Raw genomic sequence first — 18082 nt, forward strand, 5'->3', positions numbered from 1 at the left:
GGCACTCACTTTTTTTTTAACACACATGGAACATAAGACAGATTAATGCTAAGCCAAGAATGTTTTCAATAAAGTTTAAAATATTTGAGTATGTTCTATAAATGCAGTGGAATCAAATTAGAAATCAATAACAGAAACGAATTAAACAACATACATCTAAATAATCTATTAGTCAAAAAAGAAATCACAGGGGCAATTAGAAATTATCTTGAACTGAGTGAGAACAAAAACAAAACATAGCAAAAATTGATGAAATGCAGCTAAAGCAGTGTTGAGAGGGAAATGTATAGCTTTAAACATCTGTATTTAAAAAGTCTCATGAGAATAATCTAAGATTTCCCCTTAAGAACTAGAAAAAGAACAGCAAATTAACACCAAACAAGCAGAAGGAAGCAATTCATAGTAAGTAGAGGTGAATCAATGATATACAAAACAGAAAGATAATAGAGCAAATCAATGAAATCAAAAGTGCTCTTTGAAAAGATCAAAGAAAGTAAGTGTTAGGCTAGATGATCCAAGGAGAAAAAAAGAGAGAGAAAAGGCAAAGCTCACAAAAATCAGGAATGGGGGGGGGGGGATACTACTAATAACTCAAGAGAAATTAAAAGGATGATAATATTATAGATAACTATAAGCCAACAACTAGACAACTTAGATGAAATAGACAAATTCCTAGAAAGACATAAATTGCCAAAAGTATCTCAAGAAGAAAGAGGAACAATAAAGATGTTGAATTAGCAATTAAAAATATTCCTACAAGCAAAAGTCTAAGGCCAGATAGCTTCATTGGTAAATTTTATCAAATATTTAAGGAAGAAATAAAACCAGTCCTACACAAGCACTTTCAGAGGGAACTCTTCCTAATTCATTCTTTGAAGCCAGTATTATCCTGACAAAAAAGCCAGGAAAAGACATCACAAGAAAAAAATATACAAACCAGTATCCCTCATGAACACAGGTACAAAAAAATTCTTTGAGAAAATATTAGGAAAAAAAATTCAGAAACACATAAAAAGGATAACAAAACATGACTGATTGGGATTTATCCCAGGAATGCAAGGTTTATTTAATATATGAAAATAAATTAATGTAATACACCATAATAACAAAGGAAGAAAAACTGTATAACATCTTAATAGATGCAGACAAGGCATTTGACAAATTCCTCTCATGACAATAAACAACAATGATGACACAGCAGCTAATATTTATTGAGCACTAAACCCATGCCACTCCGTGCAAGTGCTTTTTATTTCGGTATATTGCCTGAAATTCTCACAGGTAAAAAATGGCAATTACGACTGAACCTAGACCTATCTGACACCAGAGCCCATGATTTTAAATGCTACATTCTGCTGAAAGAACATGGGGTTTTCAGAGTGAAAGTTTGTTAAAGCCCTCCGAATTCACTGCTGATAGTTTGATACAATTTGTAAATTACAAAGACTTTATCCATAGTTTCCAGCTCATTAGGCTTCTACCAAAAACATGTTGATAGGAAAAGGGATGTGAAAATAGGAATATACTGAGAAATTGTCCTAATAGAAAAGGGTACACGGAAAATACTTCTCAAGAACTGGGTAGCCTTAACATACGTCCTTGAAAAATATTTACAGAATCTAAAGTATTAAACTTCCAACAATTTCTAATTTGGAAATAACTGTGTCTGCAGTACTGCAGTACTTTTTATGGCCCCCATTTGACATAGGGCTGTGACAGAAATGACAATGTTCATGTTAATATGAATCCATTCCTTAACTGGCTTGCCCTCTTCCACTGAGAAGGCAGAGTCCATAAACCGGGGACTTGGGCTCTTTCACTGTTTTCCTGCTCACTTACAGCCTGGCTGACTCAATCCCTCTTTAAGCTCTCATGTTAACAGTTAACTCCAGAAGCCTTCCCTGCGGATTCCTGCAGCACTTGTACTTTAGTTTTATCATAGAATTAATTACATTGTACTGTGACTGCTAGGAATTGTTCCCATTGCCCATGACACCATGCCTTGTTCAGCTTTGTATCTCCATGCATTCCACTGCCAAGCACAGAGCAGGCAATGCACAGCAAATAGGTGAATAAATAAATGCATTTTAGACCATAGTTTTATATTCTTAGAAAATGTCTCAGTAGGGTTTACATGGCGCATATGATAGCCAAGGTGTTTTCAATCATTATTAAGCAAATCAATTTCCTTGTTCATAAAAAGCAAAAAACATAAAACAAAAAACAAAAAAACAAAACAAAAACCTATGCAAATGTCCAATATGTAAGAGGCTAATGTGAAGCTGCTCTGCAGAAAAGAGAGGCTAGCAGGGAAGGGGCTAGAGGAGAGTAGTTGAGCCCCGAGGAAGAGCCTTTGGAAATCCTAGGACTTCACAGAACCTAATTTCAAAATCACAGCTTTAGTCTATTTAAGAAGGAAGAAAGCCAATAAAAATGAATACAGGAAAGACATACTGTATATTTTACACTTTCCATGTTGGTTGTTGTGTTGCTTTTTCTTTTAATTAAATCTTTGAGAGCCTCCAGACTTTAGCTGATTTAAAAAAACTAAAATAAATAGGAAAACCATCATGGGTAGGAAGCATCCTTAAAATTATAAACCAGAATTCTTCTCATTTTATTTTCTCTTCTACTCAACTTCCAAATGGGAGAAAAAGTCTTCTCTGAATAAGACCAACTTGGATTAAATTGGAAAATACTGAAGCGCTTTTTAAATCCTATTGTACATAAAGCCTTATAAACACAACTTTTATAGAGAACTGACCAGAAATCTGGAAAACAGAAAAAAGAGAAAGCAAGACTATACAATGATTTATAGTGTAAGAGGGTCTGAATATGGTGTCTTTATCTACTACATAAGCGAATTATAAAGAGTCAGAGAAAAACAGCTGTATATACTTAAAATGTGTGCTCAAATGTCTAGTTTCCTTGCTTTAAAATTAAAAAATTTTTGTTATATAGAAAAATAAATAAAATACGAGAATTGTGTCAAAAAATCTGATTTGGAGAATAGAGGCTTACCTGCAGTCAGATTTAGTTTATTTTATAGTAAATAGATAAAATAATAAGCAGGCAGACTTCAACCTGGAATTTCATTTAAACAATAACACTTTAATAACTCACTTAGTTCATTATTAGTGTGTTTGATTTTTTATCAAGTCACTGAAGTATATATAAGCAAAAAACACACTCACATCATCCTCAATGCCAAAGATTTTAGATGTCAAATATTTGAGTACAATAGTTCCAAATAATCAAAACATCCCTGGATAACCTACAAAATAAAACTTAAACAAAACAAAAATAACATGATATCTTCTATAGCCTAGAAAGAAAAAAAAAAATGCTTTAATCAAGCACGAAGAAAAACTTCCATAACCAGAGAAAATGTAAAAATGTACCTTAAATTAATATAAACAGTATTGCTCCAAAATTAAAAGGGAGTAACTAAAATCATAACACTTGGTATTATTTTCAAATTAATAGATTTTTTAAAAATTTTATATAGCAATTGCATTTAAATTCTCCTTTCTCTTACAGTTTATTATCCAGGCATGGATGCCTGGAAACGTGGATAAAAATAAACCCAACTAAATTCTTTAATTACCTACGCAGTATTTATCGTCCTTTGTTTCATGAAAAGGGCAATTTGACACACTAAAACTGAGCTTTAATATGTTAGAAAACTGTTAGACCCCTGTATTACATAGATCATTGCTTTAAAAATAAAACATAAAACCACTGGTATATTTTGGAGAAGGAAAACTTATGCACGTAATATGCATGTTTACTGATTCCGAGATATAGCCCTATTATACCCAAAATAGTTTAGATCAGTTAGTAATTTTTGAAAAGTTCAAAACAGAATTGCCACAGCTAAATTACTATGACTAATCTTACATATCTGACTTACCTAAGAACCAAGAGTTGTATGATAATTTCAGTCTAAAGACAGCCATCATCTAGGCATAAGATTTACCTTAGGCTAACAATTATTAATTCTTAAAACTACAAAAGAGATTTTAATAGATCAACAAAAGGCTTTTCTGTCAAAGCTTAAGTCTCTCCAGAGTCTCTTTTCCCGGGTTGGAAAACTGAATTCCAAGCTTGGGACTGGGTCCACCACATGGCAATTGCACAGCGCAGCTTTTCCAAAACCACAGATGACCACACTGAGCCTTTTAAAGAAGTTCAGGGACTAAGGGGACTCTGCCTGCAGACCCTTCCAGACGGATTGGCTTCACAGGCCCCATCAACTGGGTTGGAGTTCTACCTACTGTGTTTGATCTGAGTCACTAGGAAAGAGAAAATGCTGCCAATTTAGCAAGAACACACCATTCATTTTTAGACACATCCTGACTTTTTAGACATATTAAAAAAGGATATACATATTAAAATCGATGGAATATGGCGGTTATTTCATTACTTTTCTCGTCGTGATAGTTTAGGGAGACGGGCTTCTGAGGCTGCCGTTCTTTTCCTCGCCTCCCCGGTCAGAGTGCGCAGACGACACCTGAAGCTCGTTCCTTCCTCCTTTCACTGTGTCCGAGGAAAGGCCTATTATCGCGACAGTTCCGTATTATCGCGACAGTTCCGTATTTCCGGGAACTTCCGCCAGTTCTCAGGTCGCGGACAACGCCGAGGGAGCAGCAGCTTGGGGCGCGCGAGGAGCAGTGACGCAGTAAGATGGCGACGGCGACTACAATTCCCGTGAGTCCGTGGTTCCCGCAGGCCGCCTCTCGGCTGGCGGGAGCTGGTCCCTGGCCCGGTGCGGGCGGAGGGCTTCCCAGAGGCGCGGCGCTGCCACCCGGGCCGTGTGAACCCTGGCCGCCCTTCCTCTAGAGTGGGGCGGGGGAGTGCGCTGGCAGCACCCGCCCGAGAATACCAGGTAAAAGTTTTTAATTATGTTATTTTATATTTAATCAATGAAAACTAATTTGTATAGGTATTGCTGTTCTAATTGTAATGCATTAAGATTTAAAAAGATAGTAGGTATTAAGAAAATTGTGAGCAATCGCTCACGTATTCTAGGTGGTTGAAGGTGTTTGTGTATAGATCTATTGGGTTGCTAGTTCAACTCTTCCTTATGGTTCTTATCAGTTTGCATGCATTTTTCTAATTTGATTAAAACTTCCCAAAAGGGAGTTAACTTTTCCTTTCAAAGCATAGGAGGGTTATCAGGTCATAATAAATCTCCCATGAAACCTTAATGCACATCAGACAAAATTCTGTGTACTTAGAATGTACTAACTCATTATTTCTCAAAATGTTACATAGGACATACACGTAATTATTATTCACATTGGTAGATGAGAAACCTTAGGGAAAGAGGATAAGCAACTTTACAAATTCTGTCAATTAATAAAACTTGTCACTCATGATCGTCCTCAGGGGTGGTCTCAGGATCAAGGGTTATACGCTTAAATAATAGGGAGGTCCTCTTATTGTTCCCACTTCACAGAGTGGAAAATGAGAGCATAGAAAGGCGAACTCACCCCAAAACTCTAACCAGTGCATTCAGGTTTTCTCTTATAGCTTTCCTTCTGGTGACATACACGACCCTAGTCTTCCTCTTTCAACTGTACTCACACTCAGTTTGTTAGTAATTACATTTATAGTATTGTGTTACCATCACACAGTATTGTGCTATGCATTTCTGAACCTTTACACTCTACTTTGTTAAACATTCTGTACTCAATCATCAATTGCCCAGTTTCTACCCTTTATCTCCCAATAATCTGTGCTCTTGAAATTAACTCCCAGAGTTTGCTTATTATATTTAGTTCATGTTAGTGAGGCCATAGAATATTCTATTATTTCTGGCTTATTTCATTCAACATAATGTCATCAAGGTCATCCACATTGTTGCATGCATCATGACTTCATTCCTTCTTACTGCTGTGTAATATTCCATCATTTTTGTATACCACAGTTTGTTTATCCACTCATCAGTTGGTGGATATTTGGGCTCTTTTTCATCTATTGGCAACTGTGAATAATGCTGCTATAAACACTGGCATGCAAATGTCTGTTCATGTCCCTGCTTTTAGTTCTTCCAAGTATATACCTAGTGACAAGATTGCTGGATGATCTGACAATTTATACTTAGATTATTGAGGAATCACTAAACTGTCTTCCAGAATGGCTGCATCATTTTACATTCCCACCAACAGTGAATAGGTGTACCTATTTCTCCACATGCTTTCTAGCACTTGTAGTTTTCTGGTTATTTTGGTAATAGCCATTCTGGTACCTGTGAAGTGGTATTTCACTGTGGTTTTGATATGTGTTTCCCTGACAGCTAGTTAAGTTGAGCATTTTTCCATAAGCTTTTTAGCCATTTGTATTTCCTCTTTGGACAAGTGTCTATCCATGACTTTTGGCCATTTTATGCCTTCAGATTTTATTGGGATATATTCATGTACCATATATTCCATCCAAAGTATACAATCAATGTATCACAGTATAATCACCTAGTTGTGCAATCATCATCACATTTCAATTTTCAACCATTTTCATTGTTCTCAAATGAAAACTAATAAACATATAAAAAGAAAACCCATTTGTATTTCCTCTTTGGAAAAGTGTTTATCCATGTCTGTGCCAGTTTGGATGTATTATGTCCCCCAAAATTTCGTGTTCTTTGATGCAGTCTTGTGTGGGCAGATGTATTAGTGTTGATTGATTGGAATTCTTTGATTGAGTGCTTCCATGGAAATGTGACTCAATCAACTGTGAATGAAAGGTTTGGATAATTTCCATGGAGGTTTTACCCTGCCCATTCAGGGTGAGTGTTAATTGGATCACTGGAGTAATATAAAGGAGTTTACAGATAAGGACCTCAGAGCAACTGAGAGTGACATTTTGAAGAGGAGCTGCACCTGAGAGACACATTTTGAAGATGGCCATTGGAAGCTGACACTGACATTTTGGAAAAAGCCATTTTGAAACCAGAACTCCGGAGCAGACACCAGCCACATGCCTTCCCACCTAACTGAGGTTTTCTGGATGCCATTGGCCATTTCTTCAATGAAGGTACCCAATTGCTGATGCCTTACCTTGGACACTTTATGCCTTAAGAGTGTACTGTGTAACCAAATAAACCTGCTGTATAAAAGCCAATCCATATCTGGTATTTTGCATAATGGCAGTATTAGCAAACTGGAACAATGTTTTTTGCCCATTTTTAAATTAGGTTGTTCATCTTTTTGTTGTTGAGTTGTACGATTTCTTTATATGTTTTGGATATTAAGCCCTTATCAGACAGGTAGTTTCTGAATATTTTCCCCCATTCAGTAGGCTGCCTTTTTACTTTCTTGACAGAGTCCTTTGAGTTCTTCTTTTATTGATTTTGCTTTGGGTTTAAGGTCCAGGAAACCACCACCTACCACATGATCTTTAAGATATTTCTGTTGGCTAGCATATCTATCCTTAGGCCAATACCTTGCTGTTTTGACCACTGTTGCTTTTTAATATGCTTTAAAGTCAGGAAATCTGAGACCTCCAACCTCATTTTTCTTTTTCAAGATGTTTTTAGCTGTTCGGGGCACCTTGCCCTTCCAAATAAATTTGATTATTGATTTTTCTGTGTCTGCAAAGCCAGCTTTTGGGGTTTGGATTGATATTTTGTTTACTCTATAGATCAATCTGGCTAGAATTGACATCTTAATGATGTTTAGCCTTCCACTCCCTGAACATGGAATGTCTTTCCATTTATTTAGATCTTTGATTTTTTTTTTGTAATATTTTGTAGTGTTCTTTGTGTAAGTCCCTTTCATCCTTGGTTAAGTTCACTTCTAGATATTTGAAGCATTTGGTTTCTTTTGTAAATGGAATTTTTTTTTTCATTACTTCCTCAGGTAACTCATTACTAATGTATAGAAACAGCATTAATTATTTTTTTTAAACTTTATTTATCAAAAATATTTTTTAAAAACTTTTCATACAACACAAAACAAAGGAATAAAAACAAATAACCTAAATAAATATACTGCTTCCAACATGTTCCTACCATACCCCAAGAAAATTAATAAACCATAGTCATTCCTGAGCATTCCCATAACATTAAGATTACCCTCCATAACATTTGTTTTTATTAGATTGTCATTCCCCCTTTACTAGTTGCTGTCTATCTCTAGCTCCCCTACATTCTACAATATAAAACATTTATTTTGCATTATTCACAGAGTTCACATTAGTAGTAACACACAATATCTTTTTGTGTCTGGCTTATTTCACTCATTATGTCTTCAAGGTTCATCTGTGCTGTCATATATTTCACAACCTCATTCTTTCTTACTGGTACATAGTATTCCATCATGTATATATATCACATTTTGTTTCTCCACTCATCTGTTGAAGGACATTTGAATTTTTTCCATCTTTTGGCAATTGTGAATAGTGCCAACATGAACATTGTTATGCAAATATCTGTTTGTGTCACTACTTTCAGATCTCTGGGTATATACTGAGAAGTGAAATTGCTGGATTGAAGGGTAACTCAGTATCTGGTTTTCTAAGGAACTGTCAGACTGCCCTCCATAGTACCTATACAATTTTACAGTCCCACCAGCAATGAATAAGGGTTCCAATTTCTCCACATCCTCACCAGCTTTTGTAGTTTCCTGTTTGTTAATGACAGCCATTCTAATTGGTGTGAGATGATGTCTCATTTTGGTCTTAATTTGCATTTCCTAAATAGCTAGTGAAGATGAACATTTTTTCATGTGTTTTTTAGCCATTTGTATTTCCTCTTCAAAGAAATGTCTTTTCATATCTTTTGCCCATTTATAATTGGGTTGTTTGTACTATTGTTGAGTTTCAGGTTTTCTTTATATATGCAAGATAACAGTCTTTTATCAGATACATGGTTTCCAAATACTTTTTCCCATTGATTTGGCCACCTCTTTACCTTTTTTACAAATTCCTTTGAGGTACAGAAGCTTTTAATTTTGAGGAGTTCCTGTTTATCTATTTTTTTTTTCATTTGTTGCTTGTGCTTTGGGTGTAAGGTCTAAGAAGTGACCTCCTAATACAAGGTCTTAAAGATGTTTCCCTACATTATCTCCTAGGAGTTTTTTGGTATGGTGTCTAATATTGAGGTCTTCTATCCACCTTGAGTTAATTTTTGCATAGGGTGTGATGTAGGGGTCCTCTTTCATTCCTTTGGATATGGATATCCAGTTCTACCAACCCCATTTGTTGAATAGACTGTTATGTCCCGGTTCAGTGTGTTTGGGGGCTGTGCCAGTTTGGATGTATTATGTCCCCCAAAACACCATGTTCTTTGATGCAGTCTTGTGGGGCCAGTCGTGTTAGTGTTGATTAGGTTGGAACCTATGAATTAGGTTGTTTCCATGGAGATGTGACCCACCCAACTTTAGGTGATAACTGATTTGGATAATTTCTGTGGGGATATGGCCCTGCCCTTTCAGCATGGGCCTTGATTAGTTTATTAGAGCCCTATATAAGAGCACAGAAAGAAGGAACTCAGAGCAACTGAGAGCGACATTTTGAAGAGGAGCTGCAGCTAAGAGAGGACAAAATGCCCCAAGAGCAACATTTTGGACAATGCCATTTTGAAATGCAACCTGGGACCAAGCAGATACAAGCCATGTGACTTCCAAGCTAACAGGTTTTCTGGATGCCAGTGGCCAATCCTTCAGTGAAGATACCCTATTGCTGATGCCTTACCTTGGACACTTTCTGGCCTTAAGACTGTAACTTTGTAACCAACTAAACCGCCTTTATAAAAACCAATCCATTTCTGGTATTTTGCTGAATGACAGCATTAGCAAACTGGAACAGGGGCCTTATGAAAAAATCAGTTTAATGTAGATCTTGGGGTCTATTCCCAAATTCTCAATTTGATTTCATTGATCAATATGTCTGTATTTGCACCAGTACCATGCTGTTTTGACTACTGTGGCTTTATAGTAAGTTTCAATGTCAGGAAATGTAAGTCTTCCCACTTCATTTTTCTTTTTTAGAAAGTTTTTAGGAATTTGAGGCATCTTTCCCTTCCAGATAAATTTGATAAGTAGCTTTTCCAAGTCTGCAAAGTAGGTTTTTGAAATTTTGAATGGAATTGCTTTGAATCTGTAGATGAGTTTAGGTAGAGTTGACATCTTGACAACATTTAGCCTTCCTATCCATAAGCATGGAATATTTTTCCATCTTCTTAGTTGCCTTCTGTTTCCATTGTTCATTAGTTCTTTGATTTTAGCTCTTTCTTCCTTTTTAATGTATGCATTTAGAGCTATAAATTTCCCCCTCAATATTGCCTTCACTGCATGCCATAAATTTTGATATTTTGTGCTCTCATTTTCATTTGTCTCTATATATTTAGCAATTTCTCTTGCTGTTTCTTCTTTAACCCACTCTTTAGGAGTGTATTGTTTAACCTCCAGATATTTGTGAATGTCCTAGATCTTTGATGGTTATTGACTTCAAGTTGTATTCTATTGTGATAAGAGAATGTGCTTTGAATGATTTCAATCTTTATAAATTTATAGATGCTTGTTTTATGCCACAGCATGTGATCTATCCTGGAGAAGGTTCCATGAGCACTAGAGAAGTATGCGTATCCTGGTGATTTAAGATGCAATGCTCTACATATGTCTGTTAAGTCAAATTCATTTATCACATTGTTTAGGCTTTCAGTTTCCTTATTGGCCCTCTGTCTGGTTGATCTGTCTATAGGAGAGAGTGATGTATTGAAGTCTCCCACAATTATTGTGGAAACGTCTATTGCTTCCTTCAGTTTTTCCAGTGTTTTTCTCATGTAGTTTGGAGCACCTTTATTGGGTGCGTAGACATGTATGATTATTTCTTCTTGTTGAATTGCCCCTTTTATTAGTGTATAGTCTCATTCTTTGTCTTTTATGACATCCTTGCACTTAAAGTCTATTTTATCTGAGATTAATATTGATACTCCTGCTTTTTTTTTTGACTGTAGCTTGCATGGAATATTTTTTTCCGTCCTTTCACTTTCAATTTCTTTGTTTCTCTGGGAGTCTCTTGTAAGCAACATACTGATGGTTAACATTTTTAAATCCATTCTGCCTGTCTATATCTTTTAATTTGGGAGTTTAATCCATTCACATTCCATGTTATTACTGTGAAGGCAGTTCTTGAATCAGCCATTATATCCTTTGGTTTTTATTTGTCAGATGTATTTTTTCCCTCTCTCTATTTCCTTTACTGTACCCTTACAAAAACTCTATTTGTTCTGTGCCCTTCTCCAGACCTCTCTGTCCTCCCTTTTTTTCTCAGCCAATAATGCTCCCTTTAGTCTTTCTTGTATGGCAGGTATCTTGTTAGCAAATTCTCTCAGCATTTGTTTGTCTGTGCAAATTTTAAGCTCTCCCTCAAATTTGAAGGAGAGCTTTGCTGGATAATGAATTCTTGGTTGGCAACTTTCCTTTTGTAGAATTTTAAATATGTTGAACCACTGCCTTCTTGCCTCCATGGTGGATGCTGATTAGTCACTACTTGGTCTTATGTTGTTTCCATTGTATGTGGTGATTCACTTCTCTCTTGCTGCTTTCAGAACTTGCTTCTTCTCTTCAGTGTTTGGCAATCTGATCAGAATGTGTCTTGGAGTGAGTTTCTTTGGATTTATCATATTTGGGGTTTGTTGGACTTCTGTGATTTGTGTATCTATGTAATTTAGAAGGGTTGATTAGTTTTTACCAACAATGTCTTTGAGTACTCTTCCTAGTTCTTTACCATTCTCTTCCTCTTCTGGAACACCAGTGATTCATATATTTGTGTGCTTCATGTTGTCCATCGTTTACTTGAGCTCCATTTCAAATTTTTTTATTTTTTTCACCATTCATACTTTTGTTCTTTCACTTTCCAACAGACTTCCTTTGAGTTCATTTATTTTTTCCTCTAGTTCTTCAATCTGGTGTTGTGTGACTCAAGAATCTTTTTTATTTTATCAACAGTTTCTTTTATTTCCTTAAGATCTGCTATATTTTTATTTACTCTTGCAAATTCTTCTTTATTCTCTTCTAGGGTCTTCTTGATGTCCTTTAAATCCTGAGCCATGGTATTGGGGTTTGTGATTACTTCTTTGATTCATTGCTAGAAGTTCTTTGTTTCCTCTGGTTTTTTAATTTTGGCATTTGGGTTATCCATATCTTCTGGTTTCTTCATATGCGTTACAATTTTCTGTTGTTTTTGGCCTCTTGGCATTTGCTTATATTGATGGGGTTCTTTTAGGATATGCAGGCTAATTTAAACAACTGTCTATAAGTTCACAGATCTACAGCTTTGTGGAGTGCACTTTCCCTGACCTACCAGCAGACAGTGCTCCCAAGTCCACCTCTTACCGTCATATCATTTCTCCCCATCTTTGCTATGCACTGAGTGGGGGCCCAAACCATGTGGAGGTCCAATCAGTGCAACAATTTTCCATGTGCAATGGGGACCAAAAGCCCTGTTGGTTGAGGACATGCCCTTGGCAGTGTGTTAGGAAGATGGCTCTAAAACACAGTACTGCCAGCTTTTCCCCAGGGCTGTGGTTGGAATACCCTGGGGCTGCAGAACATGTCTAACCCTTCAACTCATATTTCCCACAGTCCCTCTCTGCCATGAGCCTGCAAGTACCTTGGATTGGTGTAGGCTCCTGGCACTTCCATGCAGCACCCCTGCATCTAGACTATGTACACTGCAGGCTTCCACAGAGAAGGGTTTGCACCATCAAATGCCAGCCAAATCCTGAATTTCTTCAGGGAAGCTCTTGTCCACAGCACAATGAAGGATTTCTCCAAGGCAGTTACAAAGATATCTGCTCAGGATGTGGAAACTACCCACTTCTGCGATCGTCTGCCTTCTGCAGTGGCCCATCCCTGGCATGGGGTCTTTTAGCTGAGGGTGTATGAAGGCTTATCACCAACCTGAGTTGGGTGTCTTGGATGTGGAGGGTACTTCCCACCATGCTCAACTGTGGGACCAGCTGACAGTTTCCTGGTGGCTTTCTGGGTCTTCATGTAACCCATATCCAAACACATTGTCTCAGTTTCTCCCCACCTTGCTTGACTGCAGCTCTGCTGCTGGTTCCCTGGCAGCTTTCTGGGTCTCGGACTAATCCACCTCTGAACACAGTCTCTTGCTTTGTCCCCACTGTGCTTGACTATGACTCTGGCTGCCATTTTGGCAGATTTCTGGACTAAACACTCACACGTCTCTGAACAGTCTCTCAGTTTCTCCAAGTACACAATCACTGTGGGTGTAGAAGTCCCTGCCCAGTGAGTGGAGCCCTGAAACCGCTATTCTGGAGCACTTTCTGTGTTTTATCTAATGTTTTTCATGGAGGAGAATTTTGCTCTGTCTCTACTAATCCACCATCTTGGACACCCCCCCCCCATTGATTATTGTGTGCTGATCTTGTATCTTGCTACTTTGCTGAACTTGTTTATTAGCTCAGGTTGCTTTCTTGTGTTATTTTTTCTCCATAATTTTCTAACTACAGGATCATGTCAACTGCAAAGTTTGACTTCTTTCCAATTTGGATGCCTTTTGTTTCTTTTTCTTGCATAATTGCTCCAGCTAGAATTTCCAGCACAGTGTTGAATAACAATAGTGAGAATGGGCATACATATCTTGTTCTAGATCTTAGAGAAAAAGCTTCCAATCTTTCCCCATTGAGTATGATGTTAGCTGTGGGTTTTTCATATATGCCTTTTATCATATTGAGAAGACTTCCTTCAATTCCTATCTTTCCAGGTGTTTTTATCAAAAAAAGATGTTTGGTTTTGTCAGATATGCTTTCTGCCTCAATTGAGATAATTCTGTTGTTTTTCCTCTTCAATTTGTTAATGTGGTAATATTATATTAATTGATTTTCTTGTATTGAACCTCCCTTGCATACCTGGGGTAAAATCCACTTATTATGGTGTATAGTTCTTTTATTGTACTGGTGGATTTGATTTGCCAGTATTTGTTGAGGATTTTTGCATCTATATTCATTGGAGATATTGGTCTGACGTTTTCTTGTAGTATTTTTGTCTGACTTTGGTAGTAGGGTGATGTTGGCTTTGTAGAATGAGTTATATAGCAGTCCTTCCTCAGTTTTTTGGAAGAATTTGTGCAGGACTGGTATTCTTATTGGAATGCTCATTAGAGTTCACCTGTGAAGTCATCTGGTCCTCGGCTTTTCTTTGCTGGGAGATTTTTGATTACTGTTTCAGTATCTTTTCTTGTGATTGGTGTTTTGAAGTCTTCTATTTCTTCTTTTGTCAACATAGGTTGTCCATGTGTTTCTAGAAAGCCATCCACTTCATGTAAGCTCTCTAGTTTGTTGGCATACGGTAGCTCATAATATCCTCTTGTGCTTGTTTACATGTATTATGTCCCCCAAAATGCCATGTCCTTGAATGCAGTCTTGTGGGAACAGATGTATTAGTGTTGATTAGGTTTGAACCTTTGGATTAGGTTGTTTCCATGGAGATGTGATCCACTGAACTGTAGGTGATACCTCTGATTATATAATTTCCATGGAGGTGTACCCCCACCCATTTAGCATGGGTCGTGATTTAGTCACTGGAGTCCTTTAAAAACACTGGCACAGACCCAGACGCAGCTGGCTTAGCTCAGAAATGCTTGGAGTTGTGGACCCCAAATGCTTGCTGCAACTTACAGAGACATTTTGAAGATGGCCATTGAAAGCTGATGCTGATATTTTGGTGAATACCATTTTGAAATGCAGTCTGGGAGCAAGCAGATGCTAAGCATGTGGTCTTCAGAGCTAACAGAGGTTTTCCAGATGCCATTATTTCATTCCTTCTGTTTGCTTTGGATTTAGTTTGCTGTTCTTTTTCTAATTCCTCCAGATGGGCAGTTGCCTTTGATTTTAGCTCTTCCTTCTTTTTTAATGTAGGCATTTAGGGCAATAAATTTCCTTCTCAGCACTGCCTATGCTGTGTCCCATAAGTTTTGATATATTGTGTTCTCATTTTCATTTGCCTCATGATATTCACTGATTTCTCTTGTAATTTCTTCTTTGACCCACTGTTCAAGAGAGCCTTGTTTAGCCTACATAAATGTGTGAATTTTCCAGTTCTCCTCCTAATATTGACTTCTGGCTTCTTTCCATTATGATCAGCGAAAGGGCTTTGTATAATTTCAATCTTTTTTAATTTATTGAGGCCTGATTTGTGACCCAACATGTGGTCTATCCTGGGGAATGACCCATGAGCACTTCAGAAGAATGTATATCCTGCTGTTTTGGGGTACAATGTTCTAAAATAAATGTCTGTTAAGTCTAGTTCATTTATCATATTATTCAAGATCTCTGTTCATTATTGATCCTCTTTCTAGATGCTCTATCCTGTGATGAGAGTGGTGTATTGAAATCTCCAATTATTATTGTAGAAATGTCTATTTCTCCCTTCAGTGGTGCCAATGTTTGCCTTGTGTGTTATTGAGCACCCTGGTGAGTTGTTTAAATATTTATAATTGTTATTTCTTCTTGGTGGATTGCCTCTTTTATTACTATGTAGTGTTCTTTTTGTCTCTTTTAAACATTTTTTGCACCTAAAATCTGTTTTTTTTCTGATATTAGTATAGCTGCCACAGATTTTCTTTTTTTTTTTTTTTTTTTTTTTTTGGTTACTGCTTGTGTAGAATCTTTTTCCAGGTTTTCATTTTTAACCTGTGTGTGCCTTTGGGTCTAATGTGTGACTCTTGTAGATAGCATGTAGATGGATCATGTTTTATCCATTCAACTAATCTATGTCTTTCATTGGGGAGTTTAATCCATTAAGTTTCAATATTATTACTGTAAAGGCAGTACTTCCAACCATTTTATCCTTTGCATTTTATGTCATATCTTATTTTTGCTCTCTGTTTACCCTTTTAGCTGCATTTACTGTTATTCTTCACATCTACACTCTCCTCCAATCCTCTCTCTCCCCTGTTTTCCTATCAGCTTGTAGCATTCCTTTCAGTATTTCTTTTAGGGGAGATCTCTTGTTAATGAACTCTCTCAGTTTCTGTTTATCTGTGAATATTTTAAACTCTCCCTAATTTCTTTTTTTAATTCAGAGCTTTTATAGTAAAAAAATGTAGATCACTTTTCCAAACAAACCTATGTCTCTAATTTGAAAAGCAAACAAATCCCAGCTGCTTTAAACCAAGACTACATTGGGACCTCAGGATTGTCTGTCCCTGGCAGGGTCTTTGACTCTGTTTTATTTATTTATTTATTTATTTTTTTAATCATCATTTTATTGAGATATATTCACATACCACGCAGTCATACAAAACAAATTGTACTTTCGATTGTTTACAGTACCATTACATAGTTGTACATTCATCACCTAAATCAATCCCTGACACCTTCATTCGCACACACACACAAAAATAACAAGAATAATAATTAGAGTGAAAAAGAGCAATTGAAGTAAAAAAGAACACTGGGTACCTTTGTCTGTTTGTTTCCTTCCCCTACTTTTCTACACATCCATCCATAAACTAGACAAAGTGGAGTTTGGTCCTTATGGCTTTCCCAACCCCGTTGTCACCCCTCATAAGCTACATTTTTATACAACTGTCTTCGAGATTCATGGGTTCTGGGTTGTAGTTTGATAGTTTCAGGTATCCACCACCAGCTACCCCAATTCTTTAGAACGTAAAAAGGGTTGTCTAAAGTGTGCGTAAGAGTGCCCACCAGAGTGACCTCTCGGCTCCTTTTGGAATCTCTCTGCCACTGAAGCTTATTTCATTTCCTTTCACATCCCCCTTTTGGTCAAGAAGATGTTCTCCGACCCACGATGCCGGGTCTACATTCCTCCCCGGGAGTCATATTCCACGTTGCCAGGGAGATTCACTCCCCTGGGTGTCTGATCCCACGTAGCGGGGAGGGCAGTGATTTCACCTTTCAAGTTGGCTTAGCCAGAGAGAGAGGGCCACATCTGAGCAACAAAGAGGCATTCAGGAGGAGACTCTTAGGCACAAATATAGGGAGGCCTAGCCTCTCCTTTGCAGCAACCGTCTTCCCAAGGGTAAAACTTATGGTACAGGGCTCAACCCATCAAACCACCAGTCCCCTATGTCTGTGGTCATGTTAGCAACCATGGAGGTGGGGTAGGCGAATACCCCTGCACTCTCCACAGGCTCCTCAAGGGGGCACTACATCTTTTTTTTTTCCTTGTTTTTCTTTCTTTCTTTTTTTTTTTTTATTAACTTTCCCTTCTTTTTTAAATCAACTGTATGAAAAAAAAAGTTAAAAAGAAAACAAACATACAATAAAAGAACATTTCAAAGAGACCATAACAAGGGAGTAAGAAAAAGACAACTAACCTAAGATAACTGCTTAACTTCCAACATGTTCCTACTTTACCCCAAGAAAGTTACATAATATAGCAACATTTCTGTGAACTTGTTCCTACTATATCCATCAGAAATTAACAGACCATAGTCATTTCTGGGCATCCCCAGAACGTTAAATAGCTTATCTGTTCTTCTTGGATTATTGTTCCCCCTTCCTTAATTGCTCTCTACTGCTAGTTCCCCTACATTCTACATTATAAACCATTTGTTTTACATTTTTCAAAGTTCACATTAGTGGTAGCATATAATATTTCTCTTTTTGTGCCTGGCTTATTTCACTCAGCATTATGTCTTCAAGGTTCATCCACGTTGTCATATGTTTCACGAGATCGTTCCTTCTTACTGCCGCATAGTATTCCATCATCTGTATATACCACATTTTATTTATCCACTCATCTGTTGAAGGACATTTGGGTTGTTTCCATCTCTTGGCAATTGTGAATAATGCTGCTATGAACACTGGTGTGCAGATATCTGTTCGTGTCACTGCTTTCCGATCTTCCACGTATATACCGAGAAGTGCAATCGCTGGATCGAATGGTAGCTCTATATCTAGTTTTCTAAGGAACTGCCAGACTGACTTCCAGAGTGGCTGAACCATTATACAGTCCCACCAACAATGAATAAGAGTTCCAGTTTCTCCACATCCCCTCCAGCATTTGTAGTTTTCTGTTTGTTTAATGGCAGCCATTCTAACCGGTGTTAGATGGTATCTCATTGTGTTTTTAATTTGCATCTCTTT

General features: G+C 37.2%; 1 protein-coding gene across 3 annotated transcripts in view; it reads left to right on the forward strand.

The window, feature by feature from the left end:
* The first annotated feature begins 4670 nt into the window (after positions 1–4670).
* The window catches only part of LOC119524544 (zinc finger protein 596-like), a 149118-nt gene continuing 135706 nt past the window's right edge, over positions 4671–18082 (forward strand). For 2 of the 3 annotated variants that reach the window (XR_005214836.1, XM_037823227.1), the window contains exon 1: positions 4672–4888. The gene's annotated coding sequence lies outside the window, so the exon portion shown is untranslated. Of the gene's footprint in view, positions 4889–18082 lie in introns of all 3 variants that reach the window. The other variant, XM_037823229.1, reaches the window with a different exon arrangement.

This window comes from Choloepus didactylus (genome assembly GCF_015220235.1).
Source record: "Choloepus didactylus isolate mChoDid1 chromosome 11 unlocalized genomic scaffold, mChoDid1.pri SUPER_11_unloc2, whole genome shotgun sequence".
Classification (NCBI taxonomy): Eukaryota; Metazoa; Chordata; class Mammalia; order Pilosa; family Megalonychidae; genus Choloepus; species Choloepus didactylus.